The sequence below is a fragment of the Brachycentrus maculatus genome, unplaced genomic scaffold (assembly GCF_059751285.1).
Source record: "Brachycentrus maculatus isolate JH-2025_06_01 unplaced genomic scaffold, ASM5975128v1 h1tg000113l, whole genome shotgun sequence".
Classification (NCBI taxonomy): Eukaryota; Metazoa; Arthropoda; class Insecta; order Trichoptera; family Brachycentridae; genus Brachycentrus; species Brachycentrus maculatus.
In genome coordinates this window covers 399,137-421,708 of record NW_028280866.1, presented here as the reverse complement: position 1 = coordinate 421,708, position 22,572 = coordinate 399,137, and the positions used below count along the sequence as shown (strand labels likewise).

General features: G+C 35.9%; 1 protein-coding gene across 1 annotated transcript in view; it reads left to right on the top strand.

The window, feature by feature from the left end:
* The window catches only part of LOC148310007 (uncharacterized), a 34,479-nt gene that overhangs the window by 1,231 nt on the left and 10,676 nt on the right, over positions 1–22,572 (top strand). The gene's annotated exons all lie outside the window — the stretch shown is intronic.

Below are 22,572 nucleotides of genomic sequence, written 5' to 3'. Positions count from 1 at the left end.
GGACAATGTTATTTCTGCTTCTTTCTGACCTGATCCTTATTCGTACCCAATAGTGCATAGGGCACTGCATCAGAGACACCATTTTAACATGATTGTTAATTTTATGAAGGGTACAGGTACCAGTTCAGGGCAATAATATTAGCCGTTTTAGTGCTGAGATTTTTTTTCTTCTTATATGTGTGCTAAAATTGCTGAAGACTTTTTAGCAAAAATAGTCCATTTCAAATTCATTGTAAGGGCGAAAACAAAAGGTTTTTTACTACAAAATGTATTTCTATTTTTCATTAAACATTAGTTTAATTTGTTTATGTGCGAATATCATCGTCAAATCCGATCTTTAGAACGCACACGCTGCTACACAAGCTCCCAGCTCGACCGCTAAAATGCACTGGTGTCATAGTCGATATATCGACGGCAGCGCTTTTTAGTAAAGTATACCAAAGTCGATATATCGATCCTCAGCACTCTAGCGATTAAAGTTAAAAATGCCTTGTAATTATTTTATTTGTACCCACCTGGGAGCCACTAAGAAATCGAACCTAGGACCTCTATCTTGGCTGCCAAATATTCTATTCTCATTTGTGAAAATGTTTAATTTTATTGTATGGTATTTTACATTCTATATGCAAATATAAACACTTTTTAGTATTTTTATTTTTAAAAAAACAAGAATAATATCACTTTTTCTTGGTATACATAAATGATTCACGCTTTCATATATTATATATTATTATTATTGTCGATTACTCAATATCCTTGTTATAATATTCCGTATATAAATTCCTTTCTGGGTTATTTCGTATAATAAACATTCATTTAAATAATGAGTTCAACGTATTATAGCTAATTTTAAACAACGCGTGTTTATATCAACCTGGTTTTTAAAGATTGTGTAAAATTCAAACGAAATTAATAATTTGTTTAAACTACGCATTTTCTAATCGTAAAATCGTTTGTAAGGGTGATCGTTTGACCGGAGCTATTTCGTCGTAACGTAACACGTTACGATGCGAGCATTCAGGCAGTCAGTACAGCGAGCCGAGCGCCCCATCCATAGTTTCGGATGCTCGCCGCGAGCGATGTTACGACGTTACGACGTTACGTTACGACGAAACGCTCCGGTCAGTCACCACCCTTAGCTTTTTATGAGAAAATTCATCATTTCCTCAATACCTACCTCTACTGCCAACCCTAGTAAGTAGTGACTAGCTTATCTTACTACCTACCATTATTAATTCTCTGTGCGCGCCACTGCTTGAAGGTGATATCAATGATTCGCGTTACCATCTCTCAGAACGAGATAACTAGAGTCTGCATAATTGGATCTTGCTGCTTTTTTGCAAAGTGCAATCGCAAATGGCGGCATCGGCCATCGCTGTACGTGCTAGAATGTGCATCTACCGTCAACTATGGCATCTACCGTTCAGGAAATACCAATTGTTTTCTAGACACTGAAGAGCCAGATGACTCACTCTCTCTGCCAGTCTTGGACCTAACACCACATCACTCACGATAGACTTGTAGGATAGCAAGAATTCTTGATGATAGCATAGATAAAAAATATCAGAAAGCAGTGTATTTACCATTCTACAGTAACTCGAAGAAATGATAAAGCTATGTTCGAAAGGGGTACTGCGTTTGCTCACAGTCTACCAAAAACAACAAAACGTCTCCGATTCGTAGCGCTGTTTTATTGCGGCATGTGATGGATCCATCTCTATACTCCCAAGAGTCAGTTATATGCTTGTCAATCAGTTAGTTAGTTAAACTTCATATGTGTATTTTATAAACACACATGTAACACGTTGTTATTGGTAAATATGCAAAAAATACGTATAGGTACCCTTAATATTTTTCAATTATCGTAAATAGAAACGCAGTTTTCCTCGTTCGCTAGCCCACCGCCGAAGAGGTAACACGTCATTTCACGCCCGATTTTTTTTTTATGATTGTAATACGGATATTTTTTTGTTTTTAATAGAAAAAATATTTTTATAATATTTATTTTATCTCCTTCCCATACCTTCCCATACCTTTCAATATTTTAATTTTTATTTTCAAAACCATAAAATTATTTCAGATAAAACATTTTTTTACATACAAATCGGTGTTTTAAGAAGAAAAAATCAATTTCGTAAAATTGATTACGTTACGACTTATCGATTACCGGGCCTTAAGTTTGAGAATCTGTGTGTTACACGATATATTGACGAACGAAAGGAGGTGTGTGGACAGGTGTTCTGTAGCGTGAACCAATAGTAGAAAAAAGTGAAATACAGAAACGTGTGTATTATGCAAACTAGAGTATCTTATCTCGGGACGTGTAGCGTTGTAAATGCAACCATGTAAGAGTACGTAGAAAAAATGCGAGTGATAAAACGTACGCATCTTCTTCTTCTTCTTACTGTGGCGCTCCACGCTGAAGTATGTCAATCGTCATCAGAATTATCACTTAACATTTTTGGCATCTCAACATGTAGATGAAGAAGAATATGGTATTTACAGGTCTCATGACCTGTCATAGGCTGGTTACGTGATCTCTTTACACACGCGCAAGATGCACCATTCTGCCCATGATTGACGACCACATTACTAAAAAAATTGGGAACTCCTAGATATATTGATAAATCTCATGACGCAGTACATATATTAGTTCACAGTAGCCATCTATGTTAGATTGTAAAAAGCTTTTATATAGCGGAGACCCTTTTAGAGGTCATGAGCCCTGTAAATACCCAGACTTCCCCATATTCTTCTTCATCTATGTCGAGATGTCAAAATATAAAAATAACTCCCAAGTGGAGAAAACCGACCTCTTGCGCGGTCGTCCGCATTCTGAAATTTGAATTCTGCGAATTGCCCTTAACCCTTTGGTGCATGGGCGGGGTTAAAAGTGTCCCACATTTTTGTTATATCAAACTGCACGGTGGGATCTTTTGTATACCACCTCGAAAATTTAATATTATATTAATTATAATAATTATTGATCTATTTAAGTCTCACCCTTTAATGACTTTTTTCTACTTTTATTTCTTTATTAACATTGGACTATTTAAAATAACTCAAATACTCTCAATATTTAAAACTTTCAAAATAACTAAATATTGGGCATAATTAAAACCAAATAACTTTTTATTATTTTTTTGTACTCTTATTTCTTTATCAGCAAAAATTGTTAAAATTTATGAAATAAAATTTCTGTGCACCATGGATTTTTTTATTTGCTGAAATTCCACGCCTCACAGAGTTTAAAGATGGCTCAGTTCTTATCGGTTGGTTATCAGTAAGTCACATTATGATTCTGATTGCCGAATAATTGTCAGAATTACATGTTATCAGTCTTATAAGTGCATATCGTAGTCGTACAGGAGAAAGTGACCAACTAACAAAACGTAAAATGTTCAGGAGGGCCATTTAAGTCACTTTTGCTAGGCAAGAAAAAAAACATCAATGCAGTTAGTTAGTCATTTTTACCAAGTCAATTAATTATCCTTTCAAGTTTAAAATCGCTTTGAGATTTTCTCAGCGCAATATTAAGCTAGTAAGAAATCAAATTATAAAGACATAGAAAGGAGAGTGAATGCTGGGAACAGAGTGAATGGTGCACTAAAATCAGTTTTAGCAAATAAAAATCTATCAGCGGAAGCTAAACTGGCAGTACACAATGGAGATCTGGTTCCAACCCTTATGTATGGAAGCGAAGCATGGAGTTGGCAAAAGAAGGATGAAAGCAGACTGAATGCAGTCGAAATGCGATCCCTCAGACGAATGTGTGGCAAAACGATGTTTGATAGATGTTCGAATGATGAAATAAGGAAAGAATGTAAGGCTGAGATAAGCATTATCGATAAAAATAAGAAAGGTGTGTTGAGATGGTTTGGACATGTGGAGCGTATGAGTGAAGAAAGAACGGTTAAACAAATTTATGGGGCGAATGTAGTTGGAAAAAGAAGCAGAGGACGACCGAGGAAAACTTGGCACAATCAGGTATGTCAAATACTTGAAAGCGGCCGGGTCAGGAGTCGTAATAATCGTCGGGTATGTATGAGGAGATGCATGAATGTAGAAGAGGCAAAGAATGTTTGCAAAGACAGAGTGGTGTGGCGTTCGATTCTCTCTGCCTACCCCTGCGGGGAAGCGGCGTGATGGTTAGTTAGTTAGTTAGTTTAGATATCAAATAGTCAATAATCACGTTTTTGTAAAAAAAAATGCACTTGGTCACTTTCTCCTGTATGACTACGATATGTATATTGTATTTTTCCTTCCAGGATTGTATGTAACGTATTACGGAATGCGTATATTCAGACACGAGTTATTAGACGAGCGTATGATGTAGTTTCTAACCTATTCGGTTGTCCATGACCTGTTCTACTGGCGATGACTAAAGTGATGAATATTAGCGGCACCAAGCCCCTGTTTGATGATAACATGGTCACATATACTGTGTATGCACTCATCCAATAGTCCATTGTTTTTTAGTTTGCTCAAATCGCTCACTCCTTTCAAGAACGTCATAAATAAAAAAAACTTGATTTTTCAGGAGAACGTTCTTAAAGTTTAAAAATAGAATACAATGTATTAAAAATAAATATCAAGCCACTTAATAAACTTTTTACTGTGCAACAGATCTTTTTGGGTGAAACCTGAATGTTTTTTTCTCCATTTGAAATATATTTAGTATGTTTAAAAAAAACAATAACATAATGCAAAAATAACACTTTCTGCCCTGTAGCGGGTAAATATTAAGTTAAAAATATGCCTCTTTTGCTGGGATATAGTACATTTTCTGGGCATTCCGAAAATATGCACAACTGAAAATTGACGATTTTTTATTTATGACGTTCTTGAAAGGAGTGCGCGATATAGCAGTGAAGATTAGATAAGTTGGTTTAATAAGGTCTATTTTTTTTTATATACTCTATTTAAGGTGATATATTTGCTAACACAGAATTCATTCCACCGGAGACCACCGGAGACCACCGGAGAGGTCACATGTTCACGCCCGATTTTTTTAAAACAATGTATATTGGATTTTTTTGGTTTTTAGAATATACAATATATATTTTTAAAATACAACTCCTTACCTCTCAATATTTCTTTTCTTTTCAAATGATTTGTGAGTTTTGCTTGGACTAGTAATGTGTAAAGGCAACTAACTAGCCGTAACTCGCGTTGCGGCTGTTTGGCATAACACGGCTCAAAGCATTCTTATAACTAGCCTCTACCATATACAATCACAGATTTTGCTCCATCTCTCTCATTTACCGAGTTAATATTCATTATCCAAAAAAGCATAATTTTAAGTTAACTTTAAACTCTTTTATCTCAAAACTACTGTTTTTAACTTGCGGCTATCTGCCTTTGCACATTCGTGAAGGTGTTTTCATGTGTGCGATACGTGAGAGTAATTCTTAAATGCATATGGATTCAACCAATTAGTTACATCTCTGCGAGGCATCCATCGGGTCTGGTTGATTTTCCGTCTTGGATGGGAAATGGACCAGAAACGCTGCATCCGCCACAAGGTCCATCCGCGGAAGGGAGATCACAACTACGCACTACTTCCGTGCGCCGCTCATCGCGTCTCGTGCGAGTAGAGTGATGCCTCGCTTAACGAACGCTGCGAACAAGGAACATTCTGTTTGTCGTCTACGCGACGAGTCGCGAACCTCGCTTTATACAACGAACTGTATCGTATTACATGCTGCCGATCGTTCGCTCCAAGGTCGCACGCAGCCAATGCACTTGTACGATGAAACTGAACGTTTTTAGTGATTTTTATATAACTACATAAATATCTTGTAGCTACATATAAAATTAATACACATTTTTTGTTGTTAGTAAACTCGGGTCCGCTGTTGTGTGCCACGCTAGAATTCTCGGGTTCACATTCCAGAGGAGTAAAAATAAATAATAAAAAATCATATATTTTTTAAATATTTTATTATCCTGGACTGGTACATGGAGCGTGGGGCTAATTACCTTTCCTTTGTGTATGTAATCAATAAAACACTGTTTATATACGATACAGTGCCCTAAGCGCCATTGAATAAGGGTTATAGAGAGAGAGAGAGAGAGAGTGAGAAACTCACGAAATAAACTAGATTTTTTTTTTTTAAATATATTTTTTACGTTACAATACCATATTTTATGCTACAGAACGATTTTTTGTTGACGTGTATTGTTTTTTTATGCACAAGCTGTGTAATTCCCAAACAAAATAAATTAATAAATAAACTGTAGGAAAACGCGTTTCACATGGCGAACTTGCTCGAGGAACGAATGAAGTTCGTAATGCGAGGCATCACTGCACATCGTACAAAATACCTAGTAGCTATTCGCTCGGAAGCTAATAGAAATGGACCCTCTCGCACTGCACAATGTACACTTATTTTGCATAATACGCAACATCTAACAGGCGCCGATCCGTTCATCCGAAAAAATAATTCGCTTTCTTGTACACTGATTTGCTATTGGTTGTGTGCAAGCCGTTTCTACGTTGAATTTTCTCTCGCTCTGCGTTTGTTGTAGACATGGCGATCGAATTTAATAAAGACTTCTTTAAAATAAGTCATTACGTAATTCGGTTTTTGGATTCGATCATTTAAAGCTCATCACGCTAATCACCGCACAAATTTGGTTACAATTTGCGTGTTTTTAGTAGAGGTGTGACCAATGAGAAACTGTTACTATTTCGATTAGCCGACTAGGATGGCATTCGTTTACTTTTTATGTTTCCCTTCTCTTACATGCGAGTTCTCGGCACCATCTATGGTTGAGTTGAGTAAGTTTTTTTTATTTTATTTAGAAGAGACATGAAACTTACGTAAGATTTTTCCCGATTTATTTTATATACTAGGAGACGCTTTGAAAACATGATTATTAATTTTTTTACTAAACTCATATTTTGCCCAGTTATACTATTCATAATATTTTGAGTGTGTCCGAATCATTGTTCGCAAATCTGGGTTTTGTCCATTTGGGAGATATTAATTTAAAAAATATATAACTCTTAAGTGGACAAAAGCCAGGTTTATGGACGAAGATTTGGACACACTCAAAATATTGAGCATTAAGTTTGATGAAATACTTGTATAAATAGCATCATGGGATGTCGCGCACTCGTATATGACACTGTCCTACCGACCAACGATGCCACCAAAGGTCAGACTCCTTCAGTCGTGATTGCCCCTTAATTGACAGGCCTATTTTCGTCTGATGCCAACGCCAATATACTGTTTTAACGTAGTCAAGTACCACCTAACCTCTATAATGAGACTCTAAGACAGGTCAATAAAACGGCTGCAATATATAAATATCACATAAATATTGAGAAAAAAGTAAGAATACAAGACATGTGTAAGACCGATTGCCACATATGTATTGGAGATCAGAGCAGACACAGCGAGAACCAAATCTCTTCTAAGAACTTCAGAAATGAAGACACTGAGTTGCATAGCCGGAAACACGTCAAGAGATCGAATAAGGAACACGGAAATTAGGAAAATGTGTAGTACGGAGGATATAGTCAGATGGAGAAGACAGCGAAGACGATTCTGGAATGCCCATGTCAATAGAATGCAAGAAAATACTATAGATTGGCCCGAATTGCTCTTCAAGAGAACCCAGACAGAAGAAGACCTTCAAAGCGATGGCGTGACAGCTGACAGTCCACGTCATAATAACAGACACATCCTCGGATCTATAAGAAGGAAGAAAAGGAAAAACAAACGTAATTATTTATCTAGATTTCAGATGTAAATTGTGATGTAAGGTGATCGAAAACGGCGCTAAATACGTAAATTGGCCATTGAAAAAGAAATCTTACAAAGTAACGGTAACATATACAGAACAAGGGAATTAACCATAAAAGCAGTACATTGGGTTATTAAAGACTTCGTGGGCGATCGCGACGCCGAGTTATAGGCGGTAGAAAACTAACAGTGTTTTAACTTAAAACAATAGCACGTATTTATTATCGACTTCCGGTTCGCGCTGGTCCCCGGTGGGATCGGTATGCGGTATATCCGGTCAATGAACAGATGAGAGAAAATCCAAATTGTCACATTAGGATTTTCCCGGGTCGTCCCGATTGACTCCACAACGTATCAGCTTCAAATCACCAATAAAACTATGTGAAACTGGCAGCTGTCACGCCATCGCTTTGGAGATCTTCCAGGTGGTCTTCCGTCTGGGTTCTCTTGAAAAGCAATTCGGGCCAGTCTTTAGTATTTTCTTGCATTCTATTGACATGGGCATTTCAGAATCGTCTTCGCTGTCTTCCCCATCTGACTATATCCTCCGTACTACACATTTTCCCGATTTCAGTGTTCTTTATCTTCGGTATCTCAACGTGTTTCCGGTTATGCAACTCAGTATCTTCATTTCTGAAGTTATTACAAGTGATTTGGTTCTCTGCTCTGGTCTCTATCCCATATGTGGCAATCGGTCTTACACAAGTCTTATATATATTTTACTTTGCTTTCAGTATTCATGTGTTTATGCTAACAGTTTTTTTTCCTCTTAGGCACCCCGTTTATTACACATTACCATCAATTTCTACAGGTAAAATAATATTATTATACTAAAGCTGTATCAGGCTACGTGTTGCTGTGGCTCAGTCTGGTTAAACAGAAAAGAAAATGAATAAAGAGCATACATTTATAATATGTATGTTTAATTTCACAACGCCTGTGAAGCAATGAAAATATCAAAATTCTATGAAACAACGTTCAATCGAAAACATTGAAGAAGGTAAATGACAGCAGAGCTGTCACGAAACACGATGTCCGCCATGAGCGATGTTTAGTGTTTTATGTGTTGCTGTTACGTTCAACAGATGGCGCTGTTATTGCGGTAAAAAACTGTTTTTTTGTCACAGGTAAAAATATCTGTTAAGTACAGGTGTCTTTTTGAAACATTATGTTAAAATTTCAAAGCAATCATTGGATAACTTTGGGTGATTTGAGATTTCCCCCACACGTTGGTCCAACGTGTGAAGGGGCCATCACACACCGGAACTTTGGAATTAATGGCATTAGTAATGCATGTGGGTAACGATGTGTCTAAAACAGGGCCCCAATGACTGTGAATAAGTAAGGAAGCAGAAATTTTGCGTTTCGGTCATAAAACGTCGCAAATTTCCTCCCAAAGTACCCGTTTCCTCATAAAAGCAAACGAGGAGAGTTCCCGAATTTAGCACCGAGTTTTAATGTTATTATTACCTTTGTAAATTTTGTAACAAGGTCATGTCAAAGTTCGCGATACGATTTGACCGTCCTAACAAAAATAATGGGGAAATTTCTGGTAGATTCCCCTTAACAAAAATAAGTATCTCATATTGGTGTAATTTTTTTTTTTCTCTCCAATTTTTACATTATAAATATATTACATGTAATACTTGTTGTATAAAATAGTAATCTATTTACATTTTGAGTGTGTCCAAATACTTGTTCACAAATCTGGAGGAACTCCAATTATAGGAGTTACTTTTCATATTATTTTCACATCTATTCAAAAAGCTTCTTTCCATCTCACCAATAGATGTCTCTAGTGAAATCCTAGTGATTCAAGAACAATGTTTTGAAATTATAAAATATATATATATATAAATATATATATATATATATATATATATATATATATATATATATATATATATATATATATATATATATATATATATATATATATATATATATATATATATATATATATATATATATATATATATATATTTATATATGTAATAAAATAACTAGGTACCTACCTATACATTTTATTAAGTACTTACAAATAGTACCTACATAAAACAGTTCTACCACCAGATGTCGCATGCGTCGCACAGAATTAAACAAAAGAGATCCGATAGAAAAAATATAATATTATTAACTGTCAGAATCAGATAGATAAAAAAATTATTGTAAAGATTAATTGAGAATAAACTTTTATTGTCGTTTCTTTAATTACAAAGCAACACATTGTTTATTTTATTATTATACACCCACTTTACATATTATTTACACCCAATTTATAAATAAAAATATTACCACATTATATATATATATATATATATATATATATATATATATATATATATATATATATATATATATATATATATATATATATATATATATATATATATATATATATATATATATATATATATATATATATATATATATATATATATATATATATATATATATATATATGACTTACAAGAATTTGATTAGTGTGGTTGTCAATCATGGGTAGAGGTAGAATTGGTGAATGTTACATATGTGTAAAGTGATCGCTTAAACCAGCCTATGGCGGTCGTAAGCCCCGTAAATGCCCAGACTTCTTCATCTTTTTTGAGATGTCTAAATAATATGAAATTATAATCTCTTTTTGAGTATATACATAAGGATGAACATTTAAGGCAAGGAATTATACATCATCCTGAAATATTGTAATTATTCTTGCCTTATAGTTAGGAAATGACATATTCCAGATATCGGTATGGTCCGCGAAATCATTGCCGAGGTTTTGCGTTCGGTGAATAGGAGTATTGAATCCAGACACTGTGCGGCTGTAATAACAATAAAATATTTGACGGTTTCTCGTGTTTCTGGTTGGGGCATAAATATTTATCATTAAAGGACAGTCTAAAATATTGTTTTAAATTTAGATGTAGGCAACTAAGTTCGTCTTGGGTGTCACGGCCGTTCTATTGGACGGTTTTATTACTGACACCGCACAGTGGGGTATATTGGTGATCTGGGCGGCCAATATTATTTTTCGTTCTAAATCGATTCCAAATATGCCTTTTGACTAATTCATTGTATTATATGGAGATATTTTTTACTTATCAGTAAAAAAAAAAAAAAAATTTTTTAACAAATGCAAATCGTAGTAAATAATTTTAAAAATATTAGTCCGAGAAAGATGGCCATGGTTCCTCGTCCGGACACAGTTCTTCTTCCGCTTTTAATATAAGCGATTTCTTCATTTGTTTTTTTTTTGTTTCCTTTATAAATCGTATTCTTATTGGACGACAATAACGTGGTGAAGAAGGAATTGGGTTTTGCCAAATAACCTTATTATTCAAGGAACAAATAAGTTGTAGGGGCACAAACGAACTCTGAAATATGTTTGCATCGGAGTCTGCATCATTTAAAAACGTTTGTTTATATTGAGCTTGTTGTGCTCCATCACAACCCCACTTGCACATTTAAACTAATGTTTCTCTTTCTTTTTTATTTAAATTTTGTAAACATTCTTCTAAATGTGTCAAAAGTCGCGTGGTAGTGTGATCCATTAAACTCTGTAGGTTTACTTCGGCACAAGTTTCAGTTACTCTGTAAGCTTTCTTAGCAGGGTAACACTCGAGTTTTGCTTTTTGTAAGATACTGTAACACGGGTATAGTTTTTTATGAGAACTCCTTACTATTTCATATTGCCTTCTCGAAAGATCGGCTTCAACAAAAATAGATAAAGCCTGTGATGGAGTCAATTGCGTTATACGGGTATTTTTTTGCTGGCAACGAGAATACGCTTTCTTATATTTGGTAGCACGCTTAGGTGTACAGATAATTTCTTTCAACACCAAAGAAGCATCTCTCATCCCGCTTTCTCCTAACTTTGACCGAGTAGCATGGGTGAGCACATCTAATTCAATATGTTTGCGCAAATCTTCAGTTTTCCTTCTTTTGCTTCTCTGACTTGATTCACCAAACGACTTTGATGGTCGTCCTGATCGATTCATTACCCAAGGAATTGTAAAAGTTCCGTCAAGCCAATTTTCATTTTTTATCAAGAAAGTTTCCTCCTTTCTGAGTGCATTAGTCTATCTTCGTTTCATTTCAGACTTGAAATGCGAAAAGTCGTTTTTAATTTTCATTGCACACTCGTCAGAAAAATTATCTAATTGTAAAAGGTACTTTTGCAAGCATTCTAATTTTTCATTAATTTTATTAGCATTTTGTTGCTGCATGATAATAAATAACTGTTTTCTAGTCATTATTCTAACATCTACTGGTCCTAAAATAAAAATGTAACAATTTAAAGATAAAAAACTGTACGTAGTTCAGTTTTCATTATTGTGCTGACTCATCTTAAAAGAGCGATTTCTTGCAAAAGAGCAAAATTCTGCAAAAAAAATTTCAATTTATATAAAGAAAGAGGGCTAAGCTATTTGATACAATCAAAATTATAGCCGGATAACACTCGGAAGCACAACTAAATATCCTTTATTTAAAAAAAATGAAGGAAAAATCCATTTAAATTATTTAAATTAGTTTTTTTTTAGTAAATATGTTAGCTATTGCAACTTAAATCTATGTACAATACACTATCTTACCTGCTTGATCACAATCCATTATTAAATTGTATACGTGTAATACAAAAAAATAATAATAATCACTGAAATGTTTGCGTACTAAACGAACAGCGAAAGAGAAACACGTGCACTCACAATAACAACAACTTTGCGACTGACCATTAGACACGTGAGATGTGCGTGGGGGGGATACAATTATTGCATGTCATCAACAAAATACTCTATTTCATGTTGATATATTTTTCATACACCTGCGACAATGTTTTTAAAAGTGACTTTTGGCCGCCCAGATCGCTAATATACCCCACTGTGCACCGTTAGATTTGGTCGCCTAATAATAATAATAATAAACCATTATCATTACTGTGGTTGTCGTACACTGTAATAACTGGCCGGGAGGTGACCAGTCTGACCACACGGTCCCACTCATCTAGCTTTAGTGCGATTATGTATGTAGGTATACCATATACGTAATATTTCAATAAAAAAACATTATAGCGAACTTGTAGCTAGATCTCAACAGCTGTTAGGGCACCTTTTTTGTCAATATTAATATTATTTATTATGTCAGACACTGGATTATTCACCCTACGGATGAGATGTTAATATTGGAAGTGTCTCAACTTGATATGAAACATGTATCGTTCTTCTCTTTGTATGAAAGAAGATGGAAAACGTATTATTCCAACTCATGCCCTGACCACATTCAAGTATTTGTGTAGCCTACTTTCAAAATCCGCCAGATCCAATTTTATAAGATTTCAAAATAAATACTCTATCGGAATGCCAATTGTTGGTTTTATTGTTTAAAATATTTATATACTTGAAAACCCCGCTAAAAAATACTTAAAAACAGCGTTGTATTTCAAATTCCGCTATGTTCATGGAACTTACCTTCTGACCCATATCGGCCAATCAGAGAGCGGGGATAGGTCAAAAATTAAGATGAAGTCATTATCGGTTTGTGTCTCGCGTTTTTTTTTAATACTGAAAAAATCCAAAAAAATGGGAAAATTCTCTATTTCATAATATTTTATCTAAAGATAGACAAATCTTTGAAACATAAATGTTACCCCGAGAATATTGCATTTTTCGTACAATCGACTTACATGAATGTGGCGGATTTTTAAATTAGGCGACACATTTGAAATACTTGATAATGCAAAGTTTTCCTTTGCTTCTATCATCAACCATATTCACCTCATAATTTTTTTAAATACATTTATGTAAAAGGGTCTCTGCTAAATAAAATCTTACTCAAATCAACCATAGATACTGCCGCGAACTAAAACATAAAGCGACGTGAGACTTATGTGATGTATATATGAGTTCCAAGAAAATGATTAGTGTGGTTGTCAATCATGGGTAAAATATGGTGAATGATCACTAAGACCGTCGTGGGCCCTGTAAATACCTTGACTGTTTTTCTTCTTCATCTGTGTTGAGGTGTCAAAAATGTAAAAATAATTCCTGAGGGAAGAAACCCAGATTTGTGAACAAGGATTTGCACACAGTCAATGTGTTGCGATATTTTCGCAACTTTTAACAAAAGTGTTATTAATTGATTCGGCAGTCACTTTGTGTTAATATCTAATCCATTTTTAATTTATGTTTTACTTGGTAAATACCACTATTTCTTAAAATCCAAATGAATGACACAAGCCTCCCCCTATTGTCTATGTTTCCACTGATAAAAAATAAGAAACAGCTCCTACCAAGAGCAATCATCCTTCAACGTCCCAAAGACACAACTCTAAAATTTAGACTTAGCTTCACATACGGTGTTTGAAAATGCGTGTCACGATAGATTTTAAGAGATAGTAGTATTCACCAAGTAAAACTTCAACTAAAAATTAAGCTAAAGTTCCTGGGAGCATCCACCACGACCGGAACTAAGGAGGGCGCAGGTTCGTAAATCAGAAATGTAAATTGGTCTGCGAGACCTCGCGTCGACAATTAAAGGTTAAGAAGTACCGGAATTAGTGGTCTGTTATCATGCAATCGAACCACGTTGTTGTGATTATCAAGTTTGTTATTTTACGAAAAAACAATATTACGCATTCTTGTGAAATGCATAAATAAATTATTTATTTATTTTTATTTCATCGTACACACAATTACAAATTTCAATAATGTGCCCTCACTGAGTTTTATAATATTTATTTATAAAATTAACTACTACTACCATCACGCCGTTTCCCCGCAGGGGTAGGCAGAGAGGATGGAACGCCACACTCTTCTGTCCTGACATACACTCCTCGCCTCCTTCACATCCATACATCTAGTCATACATGCCCTCCGATTACGCAGACTTTTGACACCGCCAGATTTTAGGTTCTGATTGATCTGATCGTGCCAAGTCTTTTTCGGTCGTCCACGTTCTGTTTTCCCTCTCACATTCGCCACATATATTTTCTTAGTCATTCTCTCGCTATCCATTCGCTCCACATGTCCATACCACCGCAAAGAGCTCTTTCTAATCTTTTCAATTATTCCTCGTTCAGCCTTACATTCCTTTCTTATATCTTCGTTTTTAATTCTGTCATACAATGATTTTCCACACATTCGTCTGAAGGAGCGCATTTCAACAGCATTCACTCTGCTTTCATCCTTCCTTTGCCAGTTCCATGTTTCGCTTCCATACATTAGTGTCGGTACTAGCACGCCGTTGTGAACCGCTAGCTTGGCTTCCATGGACATATTCTTATTCCCAATCACTCTGTTAAAACACCATTTATTCTATTCCCTGCATTCACTCTTCTCTCAATATCCTTATCCACTTTTCCATCCCTTGTGAACATGCTTCCTAGATATAAAAATTCTTGCACCTGTTCTAGGGATTCATTGTGCACGATAATCTTGCATTCTGTCTAATCTTTCTCTCTTTCAAACACCATGACCTTTGACTTACCTTCATTCATTGCCAGATCATTTTCCATACATACATCATACATTCTTGACACTATTAGTTGCAAGTCCTCCGCGCTGCTCGCTAGCAGTACGGCGTCATCCGCATACAGCAAGCAACTAACAGTTATATTCATCATTTTCGCTCCGACTCCCATACTTTCAATCTCTTTCATACAATGGTCCATATAGAGATTAAACAACCATGGTGACATTACACATCCCTGCTTTACGCCTTTGGATATTGCAAACCATGATGTAATGTCCCCATTCACTCTTATACTAGCTGTGCTGCCCTCGTAGAGGGAAGCAACTGCTTGTATAAGTTTATTGTCTACTCCATATTTTTCCAGCACGCTCCATAATTTTATCCTATCAACCTTATCATACGCTTTCTGCAAATCCACGAAAGCACAGAAGAGTTTCTGATTTTTAGCCAAAAACTTTTCCGTCAGCATTCGTAGTGCAAAAATTTGATCTGTGCAACCTCTTCCACTCATAAAAGCACCTTGCACATCCCAAATCCGTTCTTTCGTCACCATTCTAACTTTTTCAATTATAATCTTACTATAGAGTTTACCGACAGAGCTTAGCAGGCTTATCGCCCTATAATTCCCACACTCTGCGCGAGATCCCTTTCCCTTGAATAGAGGCATGATTACTGCCCGTCTCCAATCCAGAGGTGTGTATCCTTCCTCAAGACACAGGTTAAATAGTCTGTGAATCCATGTGAGGGTGGTCAGTCCACCACATTTTACAAACTCTATAGCAATATTATCATACCCAACAGCCTTACCGTTCCTCATTAATTTTAAGGCATTCGTTATTTCTGACATACTTATCTCACATACCATACCCTCACTCACCCTTGCCTCTATGGGTGTCTCGGTGGAGACATTGCCGTTACTTTCATAAATTTCCATAAAGTATTCTTTCCATCTTTCTTTCACTTCACTTTCATTCGTCAATATTCTACCATCATTTGATTTGATAACTTTCATACCTCCATTTTCAGTCTCATTTTTTGCGTTCTTTACCTCTTTCCAGAAAAGCTTAATGTTTTCTTGAAAGTGGGTTGACATTTTCATACCTTAATATTATACAAATTCATTATAAACAAACTTAACAAATTCATTATAAAATTAAGATGAAAGAAAATTGCTAATGACATCCATTTCAGATCTACCCACTTCCATTATCCTTTTATGAATTGCCCTTTTATATTTTATTTATATTATCTAAACTTTTTAAAATAAAACTATTTTGTTTTCAACCACTTTTTTTATTGGTACACTTTTTCTCCAACCGGTTTTGACAAGAACCTTGTCATCATCAGGGTTTAACATGTACATGTTAAACCCATAAGTACATGTTAAACCCTGATGATGACAATGTGTAGTTGGAAAAAGAAGCAGAGGAAGGCCGAGGAAAACTTGGCACAATCAGGTATGTCAAATACTTGAAAGCGGCCGGGTCAGGAGTCGTAATAATCGTCGGGTATGTATGGAGATGCATGAATGTAGAAGATGCAAAGAATTTTTGCAAAGACAGAATGGTGTGGCGTTCGATTCTCTCTGCCTACCCCTGATGGTTAGTTAGTTAGTTAATCTTTTTTTTATATTTTCATTATGAGTTCAGGGGATCTTGCATCCCTTACGTCACTGCGACCATATTAGGTTTATTGTGACCTCCCTCTGTATCATAGCTCACCCTCAAAACCTACGTGATTCATGTAGCTCACGACCTGTCTTGGTGGTCTGAGCTTCACCTTCTCGGAGTCCAGTAGTGGTCCTCCGAAGATGTGACTTCGTTTGCGAGCGAGTGCGTCACAGTTATAGGCAATCGATCTTACACGAGTCTTATATATTTTTACTTTGCCTTAATTTGAGAGATTTTAATTAATTTTAACATAAACTTGTAGCCTAGAACCAACAGTGTAAACCGGTATGCGAGAGTAGGTACTGTCTAGGGGAGTCTGAAATCTTTCGGATTATTCTGCAGCCTACGGCTTTATCGGTAGATACTTGCAACTCTGTCTCGGAGCAACGTTGCATCTCTCCCTCCGAACTCACCCCCGGTGAGTCACGGCGGCGACCCCCTGTACCACCGGCTGGGAGGAATCGTGACGTCATACGCCGGTAATAATATTTCCCGCAAATTATGCGCCTTTATGTCCCTTCTACCCCACGTGCGTCACAGAACCCTCTTGTAGACAGCGTAACACGAAATGGTAACAAATATATTATTATCTTGAATGTTTTCCGCGGGTACTTTGCGTCACATTTTATAAACTTTAAAAAATAAAATAACTTGATTTTTAGTTATTATTCAGACGTGACGATGGAAGTTAAGCTTCCGAAACTAGTAGTCATTAATAAATTCAAGTGGTATAAAAACAAGTGTTTCCTTAATCATTGTAACATGTCTTACCACAAAGTAAATGCCGAAACAACAAATAAAAACTTGATTTTTAACCACTTTTTTTATTTGTACATTTTTTCTCCAACCGGTTTCGACAAGAACCGTGTCATCATCAGGGTTAAAAATGTACTGATTTAACCCTATCAGTTTCGTACATGTTTAACCCTGATAATGACAAGGTTCTGTCGAAACCGGTTGGAGAAAAAATGTACCAATAAAAAATTGGTTAAAAACAAAGTTGTTTTATTATATTAAGTTTGTGAAATATATTATTTACGGGGCTTATGACATGTCATAAGCTAGGTTAGTGATCACTAAACACACGCGTAACATTCGCCATGATTGACAACCGCGTTCACAAAAAAGAATCATTATTTCTATTCAACACTGCTCACGTGTTTAACGCGTGGCTGCAACATTTGCATGGACACGGGAGCCGTGTTCGACGTGCAGAACGTGGTAATGTCAATTTGCTCTTAGTTCCCGCACATTTTATGTGTTACACACTGTACAGTTGGCCGCAGATGATGCGCAAGGTGTTTTACCTACTGACGTAATGTTAATTGTGTCATTATCATGCTGTGTGAACACACACACACACACTTGCACTTTGCATTAAATGGTATTACTGTATGCGTGTTGATGTTACGCCTAGAAGAGTAAGTATTCATATCTTGCTATTGTAGTAGTACTCACCTACTTAATTTTGTAAACCTCTATTTACTTCCAAAGTCAATGATCTGGGTCTCTCATTATTTAATATTTTATCAAAAAAAGAGATATATTAGTGGGTTTTTTTTATTCTTTACATAAATATCTCAATTGCATACTATTCATGTGTGCCCAAGCGGCTCATTATTAAAAATAGGTATCAAATTGTAGTAGAGTGGGTTCGAACGCTCCGTAGTGCAATGGTCAGCGCGCTCGGCTACCGTTCTGGAGATCCCGGGTTCGCCTCCCATGGGGGGTGTCAAATAAACATAAGTGATTTTTCACTCTTATATTTATTCAATATTACCCTGGACTGGTATGTGAGGCGGAGGGCTGATCACCTTTCCTTCATGTGTTAACGATCAAGATAACACTGCGTTTACATGATGCAGTGCCCTATGCACCATTGGGGTGCGTATAAGGGTTTGAAGATGGTTCGAAACCAGAAACTCTGACTGAAGAGTCCACGACGCTAACCACGGGACCACAACCCGACACCCGTATTTATTATCATCTTTAACTCTGTCCTCCACCACTGGATATAGGCTTCTTCCGTATTCTTCCATTGTTTTTCGGTCAGTTGCTGCTTACAGCCAGTTTTTACCCCCCCTATGTCGTTGTGCCATCTTTTTGGGGTCTTCAGACCTATTTTATTCCCCCAAGGTCTACATCTTAAACTTTTAGGGGTCCATCTTGTGGGGTCATGTCTTGCAACGTGTACTGCCCATTGCCTCTTTAGGGCGCTTGTCCACTACCCGGAATTTTACCGTCCGGCAGTCCGGTTTTGAAAAATGAAAGCGACTACGATAGTTTAGCGTGATCGAATTTACGCACAACTTGTTCACGCACCGATCAAAAGCTCCGATCCGAAGAAAGATGGACAAAAGAACAAGCCAATCCATCGTTTCAAAACGTTTACTGACGTGCCGGACGGTAAAATTCCGTGTAATTCCGTGTAGTGGACAAGCGCCCTTAGTCTTGCTAATTAATATTTTTTTAAATATACTTAATATTTTTCAAATGGAGAAAAAACCATCGGGTTTTACTTAAAAAGATCTGTTGCACAGTAAAAAGTTCAATAAGTGGCTTGATATTTATTTTTAATACATTTCATTATATTCTTAAACTTTAAAAACGATCTCTTGAAAAATCTTTTTTTTTTTATAAATGACGTTGTTGAAAGAAGTTAGCGATGTGCGAAGGCACAAACTACAGAGGACGACCCGCTTAACCTACATGGATTTGATTATCTCCGACATGCGTTGTACCGGGTACACCGAGTTGAAGAGACGAGCGGAGGATAGACTCGGGTGGAGACTGACCATTAAAAAAGCAAAATCACAAATATCGTAACCCAATAATGAGTTATTTTTATATGCCCATGTTGTGAAATGCAGAAATTGTTTTGTGAAACTGCTGACTACCGTTATATCAATATAATTACGACAGCTCATACAGTTATGATGCATAATAATAATTTTATTATTATGTTGATAAACCTCGCGCTGACCTTCCAATCATTCGGTCATATTGTTTTGCAGTTTACATTGGCTTATCGATACACATACATATTATAAGGCTTTGACGACTTTAATACTGCTACGTTGTTTTTATTTTTAATTATTATTATGTACATACCATAAATCATAAAAATTGCAAACATAAATCATAAAGTCTCTATAAAATGCAATGTGATAATTGGCTAATAAATTAATTTGAAAAATCACAAGACTATCGGTGACGGTGCATTTTGAAGAAAATGTATTGTTTAATTATTTTTTTAAACATACTTAATATTTTTCAAATGGAGAAAAAACCTCCAGGTTTTACCTAAAATCTGTTGCACAGTGAAAAGTTCAATAAGTGGCTTGATAGTTATTTTTAATACATTGTATTATATTTTTAAACTTTAAAAACGTTCTTCTGAAAAATCAAGTTTTTTATTTATTTATGACGTTCTTGAAAGGAGTGAGCGATATGAAGGTTTAAACTTAAGATATTTGAATAAAACGAAAAATGTGCGTTCCCATACGTCATCAAACTTCCGTCATCGAACGTTTTATGACGTAATTTGGTTTATTGTCTATGGTTTATAGAGCTGTAATAGTAGTATTGTGGATTGTTTGTTTACCACTACACTACCATTTGTGTTACACAAATATAAGGAAGGGGGACCATAGACATCAACAAATAGAGACGCCAATTATTTAGCAATGACACCGACATTAAAACAACTCCATCGTTTCTGTGACGTCATTCATTGCCAACTTACGAAAATAACGTTTTTTCGAAGGCGAATTTCCAAAAGAAAATGATGAATGAAAATATTGATTATATCGGCTGTTATAATCACAAAACGAGTCTAATACAATCCTTTATAGGTTGAACATGTTGAATTAGATATTTCTCCCGTCTGAAAATGATCCATTGGTAATAAGCAATCAAATATATAATTTGGTTTACAATTTTAAAGACTTGCCTTGTAAGGTCTATCTCGTCTGGTGGACATTATAAACCCGGGCCTATCTCTGGAGATTGATAATTGGCTCGCTTTGTCTGCCCAGTTGAATGGCATCGCCGCGATAATAGGGCATGATTCCCTCATTGTCACACGAACCGCTAATTCCCGGTCGCTTTGTACTTCCCGTCGGACATTAAATTCCTTTCTTGTGAAGGACTATACGAATCGCCGACTAATCGTACACTATTATATTATTTTTCGTATCAATTAAATTTCACGCTTTCTATTGAAACGACATGAATTTATTTGGATGTGGGCAACTAATTGAATTTTTGACATTTAAATGATTACAATATTACGTAGTAACACAAGCATTCGGAAATTTTATACAAGTATGTATGTAATTCAAGTGAAAGACACTTCTCTTGTTACTGCAGAAGAAATAGTTTGTTTTTAACCATATTAGTGATGATATTTTTTCTTATATGTGCTGTAGAACCTCGATATAATGGAGGGTGTCCGTTATGCCGAAAGTACGTTATAAAAATAGGGTTAAAAAATCAACAAGAAAAATTAAAATATGAACACTGTATTTAGATATAAATAAACAATACAAAACGTAAACAAAATTCTATCGTGAAGTCGTGAAGTAACGTTGCTGTCTGCAAATACACGCGAAATTATATTAAAAAGTAGCTACCCGGTCATGCCGCCAACCCGGTCGTGAGGTGAACGTCGACTGTTGCCACATTGCCAACCCGGCCGTAAGGTGAATGTCGATTGTCGACTCATTGCCAACCCGGTCGTGAGGTGAATGTCGACTGTCGACTCATTGCCAACCCGGTCGTGAGGTGAATGTCGACTGTCGACACATTGCCAACAAAAGGGGTCCAGCGCACAGTGTGACAAGTATCGCCCGTCGCGTGATATTCCACTCCCATCGGAGCGCATTGGGACCGCTCCTAGCTCCTGGCGCGGCCCGCCGGGAAGCGACTAGCCATGGGAACGTCCGGGACCCGCGCGGGGAACTTGTTCCTGATTTATTGCGTCATTTATTACGGGCCAGAATTCGCTCACTCCTTTCAAGAACATCATAAATCAAAAATCGTCAATTTTCAGTTGTGCATGTTTTCGGAATGCCCAGAAAATGTACTATATCCCAGCAAAAGCGGCATATTAACCCGCTACAGGGCAGAAAGTGTTGTTTTTGGATTTTGAAGAAAAGGTATTGTTTAATTATTATTTTTTAAATAGCAAATATTTTTCAAATGGAAAAAAAAACCTTCAGGCTTTACCTAAAAAAATCTGTTGCACAGTAAAAAGTTCATTAAGTGGCTTGATATTTATTTTTAATACATTGTATTATATTTTTAAACTATAAAAACGTTCTCCTGAAAAATCGAAGTTTTTTGATTTATGACGTTCTTGAAAGAAGTGAGCGAATTGTCCCTGGCAGTATTTAGTTACGTCATGATATTATCTACTTTTGTCTTTTGGTTTGACTTAGTAGTTGAACGTGTATTACATAGATCCTCAAACTTTTTCGACTCGACGCCCCTTTTTCAACGTAAATATTTTTCATCACCTTCCTTTGGAAAACTGTGTCTGTATTTACGATAATAGTAAATATTAAGCGTACCTATGTGTATTTTTTTATATATTCACCGATATATTTATGTAACATGTATATTTATAAAATTTCACATGTCGTATTATACGAATTATAAATAAGACCCCAAAATAAAGG